This window comes from Diabrotica virgifera, chromosome 6, assembly GCF_917563875.1.
Source record: "Diabrotica virgifera virgifera chromosome 6, PGI_DIABVI_V3a".
Classification (NCBI taxonomy): domain Eukaryota; kingdom Metazoa; phylum Arthropoda; class Insecta; order Coleoptera; family Chrysomelidae; genus Diabrotica; species Diabrotica virgifera.
In genome coordinates, this window is record NC_065448.1 from 245,582,914 (window position 1) to 245,598,345 (window position 15,432).

The following is a 15,432-nucleotide window of genomic DNA, read 5'->3' on the forward strand; positions in this document are numbered from 1 at the left end:
ACTGGTTTCAATCTTACTTGGATAATAGGAAACAACTGGTTAGAGCAAATGATACAGACTCTAGTCTCAAAAATGTTGTATGTGGGGTACCACATGGTTCAGTATTGGGTCCTCTACTTTTCCTTTTTTTTTTATTAATGACATCAAGTTATAGCCCTTTGAAGTTACAAAATGAAAATCGATTTTTCCAATATATCAGAAACTATTTGAGATTTTTTACTGAAAATGGATAAGTGGCATTATTATGGCAGAATCATCTTAAAACAAAATTATATTAAAATTTGTGCACCCCATAAAAATTTTATGGCGGTTTTGTTCCCTTAGACCCCCCAAACTTTTGTGTACGCTTCAATTAAATTATTATTGTGGTAGCATTAGTTAAACACACTGTTTTTAAAACTTTTTGCCTCTTAGTACTTTTTCGAAAAGCTAGGTTTTATCGCGAGATATTTTGAATATTTGTCAAATCCACCACATGTTTGTATATGGTTAAGTACGAATTGTAGAGACCTGGTAATAATATGAAAATTGACATTTTTAGGTATATTTTGAACCATAATAAAAAAAGCCACATCTCGATAAAAGGCCCCTTATCGAAAAAATGCTAAGAGGCAAAAAAGTTTTAAAAACACTATGTTTAACTAATGGTACCGCAATAATAGCTTAATTGGAACGTACACAAACATTGGGGGGGTTTAAAGAAACAAAACCCCCATAAAATTTTTATGTAAACATATTTTAAAAAGGAAGCTGCATCTCGATGAAAACTGGCTTATCGAAAAAATAATAAGAGGCAAATAAGTTTTAAATGTATTGTGTTCAACTAATGGTTCCACCATAATAATTTAATTGGAACGTACACAAAAGTTTGAGGGGGTTTAATGGAATAAAACCCCATAAAATTTTTATGGGGTGTACAAATTTCCCTGTTATTTTTTTAAGATGTTCCTGTCATAAGAACGTCACATGTCCATTTTCAATAAAAAATCTTTGAGTTTTCGATATATAAACTTCAAGGGCGTAACTTCAAAGGGCTGTAATTTTTTTATGTGCATATTTGTACAAAGGTAAGTTAGGTTCAGTCGAACTATTTTTGGTCCCAGAATATGTGACTTAATTTATGACCTGCATTTTTGTTACACTCTGTATAATGCAATGATAGACTTTGGGATCCCACCTATGTAGTTGAACAATGCAAAACGTAAGCTTATGCGTTACAATTGAAGGAAAACTCTACATTTGACATTAATAATGGTCTAAGACAGGTGGACGCGCTGGCGTGTCTCCTCTTAATATTGCATTAGAAAAGACAATCAGAAAATTAAATATTAGAATGAATGGAACTATTTTTAATATATCGACACAAATTCTCGCATTCGCTGACGATATAGTTATAGTGGGCAGAAGTATGAGACACATGGTGCAGTGTTGTATAAGGCTTGCAGACGCGGCATGTGAATTAGGGCTTGTGGTAAACTAGGAAAAAACCAAATATAGGTATGATGATTTCTAAAAACTCCCGAAATATTCAACAGAGAATTAAAATTAACAACCATACCTTTGAGCAGGTAAAAGAATTCACGTATCTTCTATCGCTAGTAACCACAACAAACAAGTCAAGCGACGAAATAAAAAGAAATAGCAAACATAACTGTTCACGATCTCCACAAACATTTAAAAAAAAATTAAAATGTGCAGTAAAGCTTAATATATTATTGTGGATCAATCTGCCAATCAAAGATAGAATAAAAATTTTAATTTTTTTTAATATAACGCGGGCACATAAATTTGATCCACCCTGTACATTGATTTGTAACTATTTATTATAAGTAGTTTTTAAGAAGTGATTTATCGTTAGTAAGTTTTTTCCCTGAAAAATAGAACAAATTAGGGGAGAAAGTGATATGAATAGACCATAATTGTTCAGGGTATTTGGAGATTATAACGATGTTTTGTTATGCACGAGGGCAAAGCCACATTAATTAGTTCTTAGGAAATTAATGTAAAGAAAGTTTGGAATTTTAAATATGTTTGTTTAATGATAGGAATATTTAGATAATTTCCGGAAGGTCGTAAGTTTGGGTAGGAATATTTTTGAGAGAATGACTGTTTGTTTCAAATAAAAAAAAGAAGGTGGAGAGATAAATGTTTCTGATTGGCTAGGCACTTTGGAAGGGGGAAAGTTTGTTTTGAATGTTGAGATAGTTTTGGAAAGAAGAACTCATTATGTTATTGGCATCGCTGAAGAGCAGTCAACGTTTTCGTGGATAGTTAGATAGCAAGTACCAGTGGGTGTTTTGATAGTGGAGAATAGAGCTGAAAAGTGAAACGAGAGACAGATCAAATTGAGACGAAATACCTCTTTGATTCTGTATTATTGTGAAAAGGAGAGGAGAGAATTTTTGGAATTTGTGTTTTGTTGGAGAATTGGTGCTGGTATGCTGATAGATTAGAAGCTTGAGAACGGAGAGGGCTTTGATGGGTAGCCTAACATAGTCAACGAGGGAGAGCTTTTTTTTTTGTCAAGAGAAGACATCAGAGTGAGTGAAGCAAAAGGTCAGTCAATTTATGTGAAAGATATTTTTATGTTCGGAAACTTAAATTTTGAGTTAAAGGCATATGAATTAAGATTCCAATATTTCAAAAAGTAAATTGGAAGTATAGGTAATTTGCGAATACCTAAATTTGTTTGTTTAGCTTGTTTTGTCAAAGTCATCGGGAACAAACCGATAAATTGTTTTTTTAACTAGAATAAATTTAAGTGGTAAAAATTTCATTCGGACAGCTTTTAAATTTGATCGATTTTTAGAGTATTGATTTTGATAATAAAATTCTTTATGCTTATTTTATATTTCTATTTAATTCCTTTTCCTAATATTTTTTCCCGATTAGAACCAACTAAGAGATACTGAAACCACGAGAGAAGATAAGTATAACATAAGGTAATGTAGATATTTTTTTGTATTATGAAAAGGCACCCTGAGATTTTTTAATAATTTTTTTGTATGATTTGCGACAATTGGATAAGTGATTAAATAATTAATTGGAGTAATCAAATAAAGATTAAGTGATATTAAAGTAATAAAAAGTAGATCATAACAATATATACAAGACCTTAATAAGACCAGTTTTAATATATGGGTCTGAAACTTGGACCTTATCTCAAAATGATGAAAGACTTCTTCGTATTTTTGAGAGGAAAATTCTTAAAACGATTTTTGGGGCTGTAAATAAAAATAGGCTATGGCGTCGAAGATATAACTTTGAACTATATCAGTTATACACCGATCCAGATATTGTGATATCCGTTAAAGTGCAGACACTTAGATGGGCTGGGCACATTGTCAGAATGTTAGATAACGAATACACAAAGAGATTAACATTTTCAAAACCAGAGGGCACAAGAAGTAGAGGACGACTACGAAGAAGATGGATTGATGATGTGGAAGAAGACCTACAGATTCTAAGGGCCACAAGATTGAGGAAAGTTGCCAGGAATCGACAGGAGTGGCGACTTCTTTGTGAGCAGACCAATATCCACAACGGATTGTCGAGCCACTTATGATGATGATATATTTTTGCACGTGCCTTAACAAGAAAAGAGCAAAATATACTACCGGTTAAAAAAGGGGTCGCACATTATGGTCGCAGAAATAGTACATGTGATGACACAGGGATCTCCAAAATTGAAAGTCTTCTACAAGAAGCTTCCTCCCTAGCCATTCCAATCACAAGATACAATCCATATACTCCAACTCTACCTCCGAGAATAGTCGCAAACATCAAAATAAGGCGACGACTAATCAGAGAGTATAAAAGATTCAGAGACCCCCTAATCAAAACAGAATACAATCGACTCTCGGCTTCCATAAGACTGGAGGTGAACAGGCTGAAACAACTACAGTGGATGCGTGTCACCTCTAGACTGGATTATCGAGACGGTAGTAAATTCTGGAACAACTTCAAAATCCTAACAAGGCAAAAATCCAAACCACATTCACAGCTCATTGTCAACGACATCATACTTAATAATCCACAAGATAAGGCTGAAGCTTTCAAAAGCTCACTTCAGTCAGTCTTTATCACTCCTAATAATCCCAACTTTGATGAGCGACACAGACGCACTGTCGAGCTGAGAGTGGAAGATATACTCGAAACCCCCATCCAGCACATGGCAGCTTACCCTCATCCGATGGTAGCTCCTGTGCAGGATGAAACCGTCAGGCAGATGTGTAATTTTGGCAAAAACACATCTCCTGGCCCTGATGGTATCCACAGAAGATGCCTCAAAAAACTTCCTGAGAGTATTATCCCGCTGCTTACACAAACAATCAATGCCTGCCTCAAGCTGTGCTACTTTCCAGCCTCATGGAAGGTAGCCAGCACTGTCATGATTCCCAAACCGGAAAAACCCCCCACCAGCACTGAATCCTATAGACCAATTTCTCTACTTAACACTCTAGGTAAAGCCTACGGGAGGATATTTAAGGAGAGACTCGTAGAATTCCTAGATGCCAACCACCTTCTTCCCAGCTTCCAATTTGGATTCAGAGCTGAACATTCCACACGTAATGCATTGATTGAAGCAGCCACCTTCATCTCCCAAGCAATCAACGAGCGTCAAAGATACGTAATAGGCATATTCCTAGATGTCCAAAAGGCCTTCGATCAGGTCTGGCATGCCGGACTGATTGAAAAATTACGCCGTTTTGGACTGCCAATAACTTTTATCAAAATCATACACTCCTATCTCTCAGATCGAACAGTTCGCGTCAACGTCGCAGAAATATTATCCACCTCCTTCACTCCACAAGCGGGAGTGCCACAAGGCTCAGTACTAGCCCCAATATTATACACAGTTTACAACTGCGACGTTCCCAAACCAGCTAGACAATCCGAGTCAGTCCTATTATTTGCAGACGATACTGCCCTTCTCACCGCAGGCTCTTCAAGGGGCACTCGTGTAGAGCCCTCTGTATTCGAAAAAGCTCAAACATTGCTGGACAAAATGGTCAGATGGTATAACAGGTGGAGAGTTACGCTCAACGCCACGAAAACCCAGATGATCGCCTTCAGACATCCTAGTAGCCGATCCTCATTCGAGGAGGCTAGGATCGTTCTCCAGGGAGAGAGGTTCGAATATCGTCCTTCGGTGGTCTATTTGGGAGTTCACTTCGACTGGACTCTCAACTGGAACACTGACGTTACAAACACCTTAAACAAGGTAAGGAAGAGAGCCTGTCTCTTGGGAGCACTTTCTGGAAGGTTTGGAGGTACGTCCAGCAAAACACTTGTACACACGTACAAAACCTTTATAAGACCGATAATCGATTACAGATCGTGCCTCTATACTCTGCTAAAACCACGAGCCAACAACAGAATTGCTGCCGCAGAACGCAGGGTTCTGAGGAAGTGCCTGAGGAAGGGAAGGTTGTATCCGTCTGTACTAGTACATCCACTCGCTAAAGTCCCCAAAATAGTCGACAGAATACGTTCTCTCGGCAGCAAGTATACAATGCGCGTCATCACCGGCTCTAACATTAGAGCCAAAAACATCCTAAAAACACCTTGCAATAGGCGCGGTTTTAGACTCACCGGGATTCCCAAAAATAAAGTTCCGTTCCCTCCGGCTAAACTTCTTCAATTAGCTAGAAACGAACTTCCCGATGAGTTCCACGAAATTACTCCCCTACTATATCGCAGATAACCTAACTGCATCCCAAAAGCTGAATCCAAGAGCCGTTCCACAAGTGACAGCTACCTTCGCTGTTTGGCGGGTATCTAACGCAGAGATTGTAACGTTTGAAAAAACTCCAACATTAATTTAATATCCCAATTCCCAAAAAGAATGTCTATTTTTTTAATTTATTTTGTGAAGTTCAATATCATTATAAGATCCCAAGCCGACCCTGTATACAGCCATGAAGTATTGCAGCAACATTTCAATGTGTTACAAGATTCCTGTTTATTTGAGACGCAAAAACAGAATTTGTAAGAAGTGTTGACAAAAGTACAGTTCTAATGCGTAGATGAACTTTCTAGAACAAATCTTGAACTGAAAGTTGAGTTCTTGTCAACTAAGCATCCCTAAGGATCAAAATCGCTCGGTACTTCCGTCGTATTTTTCCCAGGTAGTAGCTTCAGAGCGAAGCGCAAATTAGTCCAGCTTTACGTCCGAAGGTGATAGCATCTCCTCGGCTGGTACTCGCTCGAAGTAGGGCGTAGTCCCTTTGTTCCCCGCCGGTAAAATGTAGAATGGTCGCTGTGAAGATCTGAATGTGTGGTGAGTGCTCTGAGAGGATTTTTTCCACATAGTGTTGGATTTGTTATGGAAAATCGAAGCCTCTTGAAGAGTCAAACACGCAGTTCTACAACCCGGCATTGTTGCCCATTGTGTAGAAGTCTTTGTTTGTTCCTGTCCCTATGCATTGTGTAGAAGTCTTTGTTTGTTCCTGTCCCTATGCAAGTTCCAGTTGATTGCCCTGAAAAGTTCCAATTTCCCAGAAGAGCCCCCTTTGTGATTTGTGTATGGAATGTCTACCCCACACCCCACCCTCCAATGATTGCCCTGAAATTGAAGAAAGAAGCCATGTCTTCCCCCTGCCCCCTGTTTGTTGATGAACTCCCACCCTGTAGTTTTGTGACTGTGACGAAGAGTTTTTTTTGTTTTTAAGGTATGATACGTTTTTTAATTTTACTAAATTTCAAGTGGATAAATTTCTGGTAAATAATTGTATAAAGAAATTTGCTTTCATAATGGTAAAAAAAGGCAGTGACTTATGACATTTGACAGCTACGTCAAATCTTGTGTTGAAATAAATAGGTCAAATTTTATTTGACATATACTGCCCAACAAATTTAATTTTAATTGTTTTGTTTGTAATCATTGTTTTTGTAGTAAAATTTTGAATAAACCTGGTAAGAGTTTAAAGTTTTGAATAAACGTTTTGTAAGTGTATCTACCATTTTATTTCTGTAACCTTGTTTTGGAAAAATTTTAACTAAATTCTAATGCAACTGTGTGTAAGTTTTAGTACAGAAGAAAGAATATGGCATAGAAGCCAGTAAAAGAAAAGATGTTGCCCAGTCTAACCCCAAAGAGGAATCAATGATGAATGTCCCCCCATTTGGTACCCCGTAAGTGAGAGAAAATGTCTTAGTAAGTACCCAAATACAAACCAGAGGATTTGTTTCAAACGGCGTCCCTTTTTGTTAAATAGTAGAAAGATCCTCTAGTCAGAGTAAGTACCCTTTGTAATTGTTATGGTAGTTTAGTCATCTTAACACCCCTTCACCCTCCCTAACGAATCTACGACCTAGCTCCCGCACAACAAATGAGCTGCCGTCTTGCAAAGAAGGTTTGCGTGTCTGCTTCTTCTTCTTTAGCCCCATTCTGACCCCCACAGTATCTCTATAGATAGTCTTTCCTTGTTCCCATATGAGCAGACATGTTAAACGCTTCAAATTGCGCCCAACGTGTGGGGCTCAAAACGCTTCAAATGGCCCCGGCAACGTGGGGCCTGTACTTTTTTGGCCTCCCTCAGACCCCATTAGCATGTGCCCACTACCATATCCTTTTAGCCTCCTTTCGGTCTCATTTGTACTACAACTGTTAGGCAGTGCCCGTCTTGGGTAGCCGATCTCAGTTTGTGGTGCAAGTGTTTCCGATAACATGGAAGCTCGACTCGTGTCATGTTTTGTATGCCCATTGTTACAAGTCTAGCTTGTAGACATGTTCAACTAGTAGTTAGCCTATCTACTAGTCCCCAATGTCTTTAGCCACCCCCCACTTAGTGTTACATTTGTAACGTACACCCTGAAGTTTGACCCGAGTAAATATCGCCCAAGTCTTCCCATGTAGTTTAGCCCAGATTCCTCTTGTCTTGCCCCCAGAAACTGTTTCATGTCTTTTAGTGCCCCCGAAACTGTTTCAGTCTGTTAGTCCCCATGAAAGAGCCCATTTTTGTAGTTTTTGTTGCAAAAGTTAATAATTTTTCCAAAGAGGTGTAAGTATGTACACATTTTGTTGTGATGTTGATTTGGTCGTGCTGTTGATTGTATAGGCATGTACCATTTCATACATCATAGTGTATTTAACTTGTAACCCCATATGTATACTGGTATTGTATTGTATTGTAAGTATCGTAGAACAGAATTGTATGTTATTGTAGCGTACTAACTGTATTGTATTGATATTGTACCCATGATGAAAGCATTGATTTGAATTTTTTTGAAAATATTGATGAAATATATAGACAAACAGTTGAATAAAAAAGTAACGTAAAATTTTTTTGAAAATTTTGATTAAAAGTAACGTTAAATATTTTGAATATTGAATCCAATTATGAAGTATAACAGTATGTTGTATTTTTTGCATGTATTCCTATAGATCAACAGTTTTTTTACAGAATAATCGTTTTTTGTGATTTATTGATTTGGTCATTTGATTAGATGTGTGATGTTGTTGGTATGGTCCGTGTATGAGCTTAGCCCCGTATAGTCTGTGTGAGAGTAGTCCCTTGTTTTTCCAGCGAAGCCTATCTCTGTTGGTGTATGTCATGCCACAGGTTAGTTGGAGAAGTCATCCCATTGAGAAGTCATCCCCTTGAGAAGTGGCCCCGTGAAGAAGTGAAGAGGGAAACCGTGGAGAGGCCCCCCACTTCTGTGTTTTTTTCAAGCAGCCAGGAGAAAAGCTGTCACTTTTAGATTTGAAGATAGCGTTCTCTGTCGACACTGTTTGAGAATAACTGTCTTGAAGTGTAGAAGTTAGCCCCTGAAAAAGCCCCCCCTTGTCTGTGTTGCCCCTTGTTTTTTTTTTTTTTTTGACTAATCTATCTTTGTAGGTGTCAAAAGGATGCCAGAGGTTAGTTAAAAAGAGCCTGTGAAGTAGTAGTTGAAGTCTCCCCCCCAGTGAAGTAGTTGAAGTCCCCTCGTGAATGAAGTATGTCTTTTTGTATCTGACATGTCACAAGTGTAATACTCGTGATGAAGGAAGTGTTGTTCAGCTATCTGTGAACACTTTCATTAGTAGTCGGAGCAAGAAATGTCTTATCCCGTGTGAGCTCATATAGGAACCAAATTTCAATATTGTTTGTGTTTGTAAGCCCCTGAGTATATCTAGAAGTCAAAAAGTATGTTGTTGTCTGTTTGTTTGTCTATCCCTGTTTTGTCTGGAAGTTTTAGAGCCCATTGTCTGTTGTCCCGTGTTGTCTATTAGCCCGTGTTGTCTATTAGCCCGTGTTGTCTATTAGCCCGTGTTGTCTGTTAGCCCGTGTCCGTGCTGGAGTTTGATTTTTTTTGGCGAATAGTTAGTTGACCTCTCTTCTCTTTGTTGATTGAAAGTAGGCCAAGAGCAGAAGCTGTGACAAGGCTGGTGAGGTTAGGATCTGGCCGCGTTGAGTACAGGTGAAGCTTGCTTTCGGTCGATAAATGGAAGCGGTTGTTCGTCAGAACTGTCATACTTTCCAATGTCCCTTTGGTCTTCCCCTTGCGTGTTGCTTTCATCCCCTGTTTTGAAAAAGTAGCCCCCCGTTTTAAAAATAAAGTCCACCCCCAGTCTTGAGAAATGAAATGCCCCCAGTTTTGAAAAGTAAGTCTATCCCCAGTTTTGAAAAGTAAAGCCCAACCCCCCTGTCTTGAAAAATGAAGTCTATCCCCTGTTTCGAAAAGTGAAGTGTAGCCCTGTTTTGAAAATGAAGTCTTTCCCCAGCTTGTGATTTGAAAATGAGAGAGTTGTCTAGTGAACGTTCATGAAAGGTTCTTATGTCCTGGATTGGACTGTTGATTGAAAACGTAATGATGTAGTGTTCTCTATATCATATGTTGCGTTCATTTCCCTTAGTCTTGTTTAAAAAGTTTGATATCCTGTTTGAACCCAGTATACTAGTCTTTTCGGTCTTTTGTTGTTGTCACACGTATCCCCCCTCCCCCCTTGTTAATATTGTCTTGATTTTAGTCCTTGTTGTTGTCATATACCCTTTTGTCTAGCCCTGTTTTGTTTGAATGAGTTGTTGAAGTAAGTTGTTGGTGAGATTTTGTCTCACTGAGGTATTTAGATTGGATTGTCTAAATCCTCATTTTTGCTGAACCGTTGCCAACAAAATTCCCTGAAACTCGCTAGGCGTTTAGTGGAGTTTAGGCAGATGCCTATCTGCTGAGCCTAGAGCTCAAATGATTTTTTTTAGTTTTTGAGAACCGCTCGCGGTTAGGCAACGAGGTGACAAGGCTGTGTCTGCCCTGGTATGTCACTTGTGTTACTGCTGTGGATGTCAGCGAGGTCCACACAGGGCACAAGTTTAGTTTCTTTCCCAAGGCACAGAAACTCTTGTCACCTACAGTTCTTTGTAGAGTCAAGAAACATTTAAGTCTACTCGACTTTAAAGAGTCTGGCGATTGATGGCACGCTAGCCCAATCCCTAACGACTTTTTTGTTTTGTTTAATCCCCACTAGCCATTATCTAAATATTTTGATATTGTTGTCCTGTCACACCTAAGATGTCCATGTTGGATTTTTTTCTGTTTGTTATCGAAAACTGGATAATCTTATCCAGGTTTCTCTTTTGCGCGGAGGCTTTGTAACGTTTGAAAAAACTCCAACATTAATTTAATATCCCAATTCCCAAAAAGAATGTCTATTTTTTTAATTTATTTTGTGAAGTTCAATATCATTATAAGATCCCAAGCCGACCCTGTATACAGCCATGAAGTATTGCAGCAACATTTCAATGTGTTACAAGATTCCTGTTTATTTGAGACGCAAAAACAGAATTTGTAAGAAGTGTTGACAAAAGTACAGTTCTAATGCGTAGATGAACTTTCTAGAACAAATCTTGAACTGAAAGTTGAGTTCTTGTCAACTAAGCATCCCTAAGGATCAAAATCGCTCGGTACTTCCGTCGTATTTTTCCCAGGTAGTAGCTTCAGAGCGAAGCGCAAATTAGTCCAGCTTTACGTCCGAAGGTGATAGCATCTCCTCGGCTGGTACTCGCTCGAAGTAGGGCGTAGTCCCTTTGTTCCCCGCCGGTAAAATGTAGAATGGTCGCTGTGAAGATCTGAATGTGTGGTGAGTGCTCTGAGAGGATTTTTTCCACATAGTGTTGGATTTGTTATGGAAAATCGAAGCCTCTTGAAGAGTCAAACACGCAGTTCTACAACCCGGCATTGTTGCCCATTGTGTAGAAGTCTTTGTTTGTTCCTGTCCCTATGCATTGTGTAGAAGTCTTTGTTTGTTCCTGTCCCTATGCAAGTTCCAGTTGATTGCCCTGAAAAGTTCCAATTTCCCAGAAGAGCCCCCTTTGTGATTTGTGTATGGAATGTCTACCCCACACCCCACCCTCCAATGATTGCCCTGAAATTGAAGAAAGAAGCCATGTCTTCCCCCTGCCCCCTGTTTGTTGATGAACTCCCACCCTGTAGTTTTGTGACTGTGACGAAGAGTTTTTTTTGTTTTTAAGGTATGATACGTTTTTTAATTTTACTAAATTTCAAGTGGATAAATTTCTGGTAAATAATTGTATAAAGAAATTTGCTTTCATAATGGTAAAAAAAGGCAGTGACTTATGACATTTGACAGCTACGTCAAATCTTGTGTTGAAATAAATAGGTCAAATTTTATTTGACATATACTGCCCAACAAATTTAATTTTAATTGTTTTGTTTGTAATCATTGTTTTTGTAGTAAAATTTTGAATAAACCTGGTAAGAGTTTAAAGTTTTGAATAAACGTTTTGTAAGTGTATCTACCATTTTATTTCTGTAACCTTGTTTTGGAAAAATTTTAACTAAATTCTAATGCAACTGTGTGTAAGTTTTAGTACAGAAGAAAGAATATGGCATAGAAGCCAGTAAAAGAAAAGATGTTGCCCAGTCTAACCCCAAAGAGGAATCAATGATGAATGTCCCCCCATTTGGTACCCCGTAAGTGAGAGAAAATGTCTTAGTAAGTACCCAAATACAAACCAGAGGATTTGTTTCAAACGGCGTCCCTTTTTGTTAAATAGTAGAAAGATCCTCTAGTCAGAGTAAGTACCCTTTGTAATTGTTATGGTAGTTTAGTCATCTTAACACCCCTTCACCCTCCCTAACGAATCTACGACCTAGCTCCCGCACAACAAATGAGCTGCCGTCTTGCAAAGAAGGTTTGCGTGTCTGCTTCTTCTTCTTTAGCCCCATTCTGACCCCCACAGTATCTCTATAGATAGTCTTTCCTTGTTCCCATATGAGCAGACATGTTAAACGCTTGATGTTGCTAAAAGCAAATACAGGACATAGCATTTCTTCTCGCTCGCTCCAGCTAGCCCAGCACTTAGCAAAAAAAATCACCGTCTAAACCCACACTTCTCAACAACACGCTTCCCTTTGGAATTAACCATGTTCCACACACTCCCGCAAAAAAAAGGGAGTTCCAGTACCCTGAAGAGGCTCAAGCCTAAACGGGGATTAAATAACATGTCTTGATTTGATTTGTACATGTGATATATCAATCATCACGTATTGAAAAGTGAGCTCGAATATTTAGTTACGGTTTTGATGTCATTTCCAGTTGAAAAGTTGGAAGTTGGATGGTCGGAAGTTCGCAAAAATGACTTAAAATTAGTGAACTCGCATATTAATGGACTCATAAAGTTACACAAAGAGTTTAAATAGCAACTTCCAGTTCTACTTCCGGTCACGCTGGGTGAAAATCTAGGACATAGGAAGTCAAATTGCTTGTTAAACGCTTTTCTTTACTTCAATAGTTAGCATCAAATCTTTAGACGTTAATTTGACTAACTTTTCTTCAATGCAAATGAATGAAAATTTTCAGACATATGCATTCGCTGGAACAATACACGAATAGTCAATAAATCAATTTTTTATGTTAATTGTTTAAATAAAAAAACTGTTTTAATGGAGAATGCTTAAATTCTCTTGTTTTTTACAATATAGAAACTTGAAACTTTTGCGGATTGTAGCTAATGATATGAACTATACATAATTTCACTTTTTACGTTAATTGTTTACGTTATGCTTGATGAATAAACTATAAAGTTTCAAATTTTTTGCCGATTCCGACTACTTTTCATGTTTGTACATCATATGTTTTATACATATTTTAATAAACATGACGATATATTTTATTGTGTAATAAAAAGTGTAAGACTAAAAAGTAAAAAATAAAAAAATAGGAAAAAAAAATTAAGAAACGCTTTTCTTTAGTTACGAGTGACTAAAATTAAAAATATAAAATATCACCTAAAAAGCAAAAAATAAAAAAAATTTAAACAAATCTAACAAATCCGTTATAGAAAAGCGTGGTGCGAAAACCGTTTATTCGATGAAGACGCGCCACGCTTTTCTTTGACGAATGTGTTAGATTTTTTCAATTTTTTGCTTTTTAGTTGATTTTTTTATAATGTGTTTAATTTTAGTCACTCGTAACTAAAAAAAAGCGTTTCTTAAAAATATTTTTTTAAATTTTTTTATTTTGATTATATTTATATTTTCTGATTAAGAGTAAACAGTAGTGATCAAGAGGTAGCAACAAAATATAACTTCGGGAGATAGTATCATAAACTTTGGCAACAGTGCACAGTGGTTCCAAATGCCGAAAACGTGGTCATGAACCTTTAAAAGCGTATATTGTTTATACATTTTGGAATTACTTTCGTTCTCAAGGGTTTTTGGCATCGCTGATTACGAATCTGGCATTATTTTTTCTGAAAAACAAAATGGCAGATCCAACATGGCGGAAAGAAATTGAAAATATCAATCAAAAAGGAAAATTTTTTGTCCAATTTGGTAGGTTAAGGGCGCTGATTACAAATCTTACATTACTTTTTTTTTTTAAACAAAATGGCGGATCCAATATGGACGAAAAAAATTCGAAAATTTTATTTTAGCCGCATTTTTGTTTAAAATTTTATATTATAAGGGACTTTTGAAACTGCTGATTACCAATACATTTTCTTTATGAAGTACAATATTCAGAACCTAATACTTATGTCCAACTGCCCATACATACTCAGCAATCGCCAGAATCATGTAATATGCGTCATTTTCCACTTTTGTATTCAAACAACTGCCAGCAATGCATAGGCAGCTATAGGCAGCTAAACCAAAGTGATTCTGTATCTCCTTACTATATATTTTAAGATTAATAAACATTAGTCGCAGAATTATGCAGAATTTTGTACTTTTTGAATGCATCTTTACAAAATTTTAATTATTTCAAGTAAATTTTCACTATTTATGCATTAACAAATTTAAGGCATTTATTATTAATAAATGTTGATTTAAGTTACATCTTACATTACTACATACTTAAAAAAGAAGAATCTGCTTTACAGCTATAAAATTGATAAACTACAAAACGTTTTACAGCGTTTTCAATATACACGTTATTTTTCACTTTCTCTGCCGGCCAAAATAACTCCGGACATGGCCCACTTATTCCTGAGTTGTGGACCAGAATACACCCAGTCTGATCCTCATACCTGCGTATAGGGCTTTTCATTCACAGTCATTTGTTTCGAGCTTCTGTCATGTGTCACATAATATTAATATATCTACGTCGTACGTTATTGGTATTACCAATGATACAAACCGAAGACGTATGACGTAGATATATTAATATTATGTGACACATGACAGAAGCTCGAAACAAATGACAATCGATGAAAAGCCCTATTAGTACTCTACGATAGTATGAGAAAACAAATGTAATCATGAAACTCCCTAAATAGGGACTCCTTTTTTCGCCTATTGACTGGCCAGTTGGTTGCTTAAACCAGTGCCAATAAAACATAAACACACACACCTTTTTTCGCCTCTTGACCACGTTTTCAGCATTTGGAACCACTGTGCAGTGGTAATCTTTGACATTATCTAAGATTAATATTTTGACAATATCATAATCGCTCTAAATGGAAGTAATAGAAAACGATTTTATTATTAATAAATAGATATTTTTAAAAATAAACCAAAATGGGTGAAAATTTTATGTTAAGATAGGTATTTAGAAAGGTATTTGCATGAAATATCTAATAATAATAAAACAATAATAAATAATATTTTTTGTTGTGAAGCGAAACAAATTTCGATTTTCGCATAATTTTGGCACGGTTTTTAATGAACTTTTTCTTGGGTGGTTTCACCTTATTTTTCGTTTGATTTACTTTTTCCATTTGGTTAAACTATTGATAATATTTTTAAAATAAAAAAAAGAATGTGTGTGTACTTTGTACGCACGTAAGAAGTTATACTTCTATTATATGATTTAAACGAAATTAATATACTTTTTATTTATATTTTGTTTAAATATTAAACTAATTTATACTTACTACTTTTCAAACATGTTTATTAGAACAGTGCCAAAAATTAAAATAATAAAATAATAAAACAGACACAAACACATTAAACAAGCCACAAATGATGTCTGAACATTAATTGTCG

The 15,432-nt window shown here is 36.7% G+C and overlaps 1 protein-coding gene and 1 long non-coding RNA gene across 2 annotated transcripts in view; both read left to right on the forward strand.

Moving 5' to 3' along the window:
- Positions 1-15,432, forward strand: part of LOC126887482 (proton channel OtopLc-like) — a 105,886-nt gene that overhangs the window by 10,046 nt on the left and 80,408 nt on the right. The gene's annotated exons all lie outside the window — the stretch shown is intronic.
- Positions 5,798-11,737, forward strand: LOC126887483 (uncharacterized). Its single transcript, XR_007699076.1, has 2 exons — positions 5,798-6,656; positions 11,437-11,737. It is a non-coding gene; the product is annotated as an uncharacterized LOC126887483 (long non-coding RNA).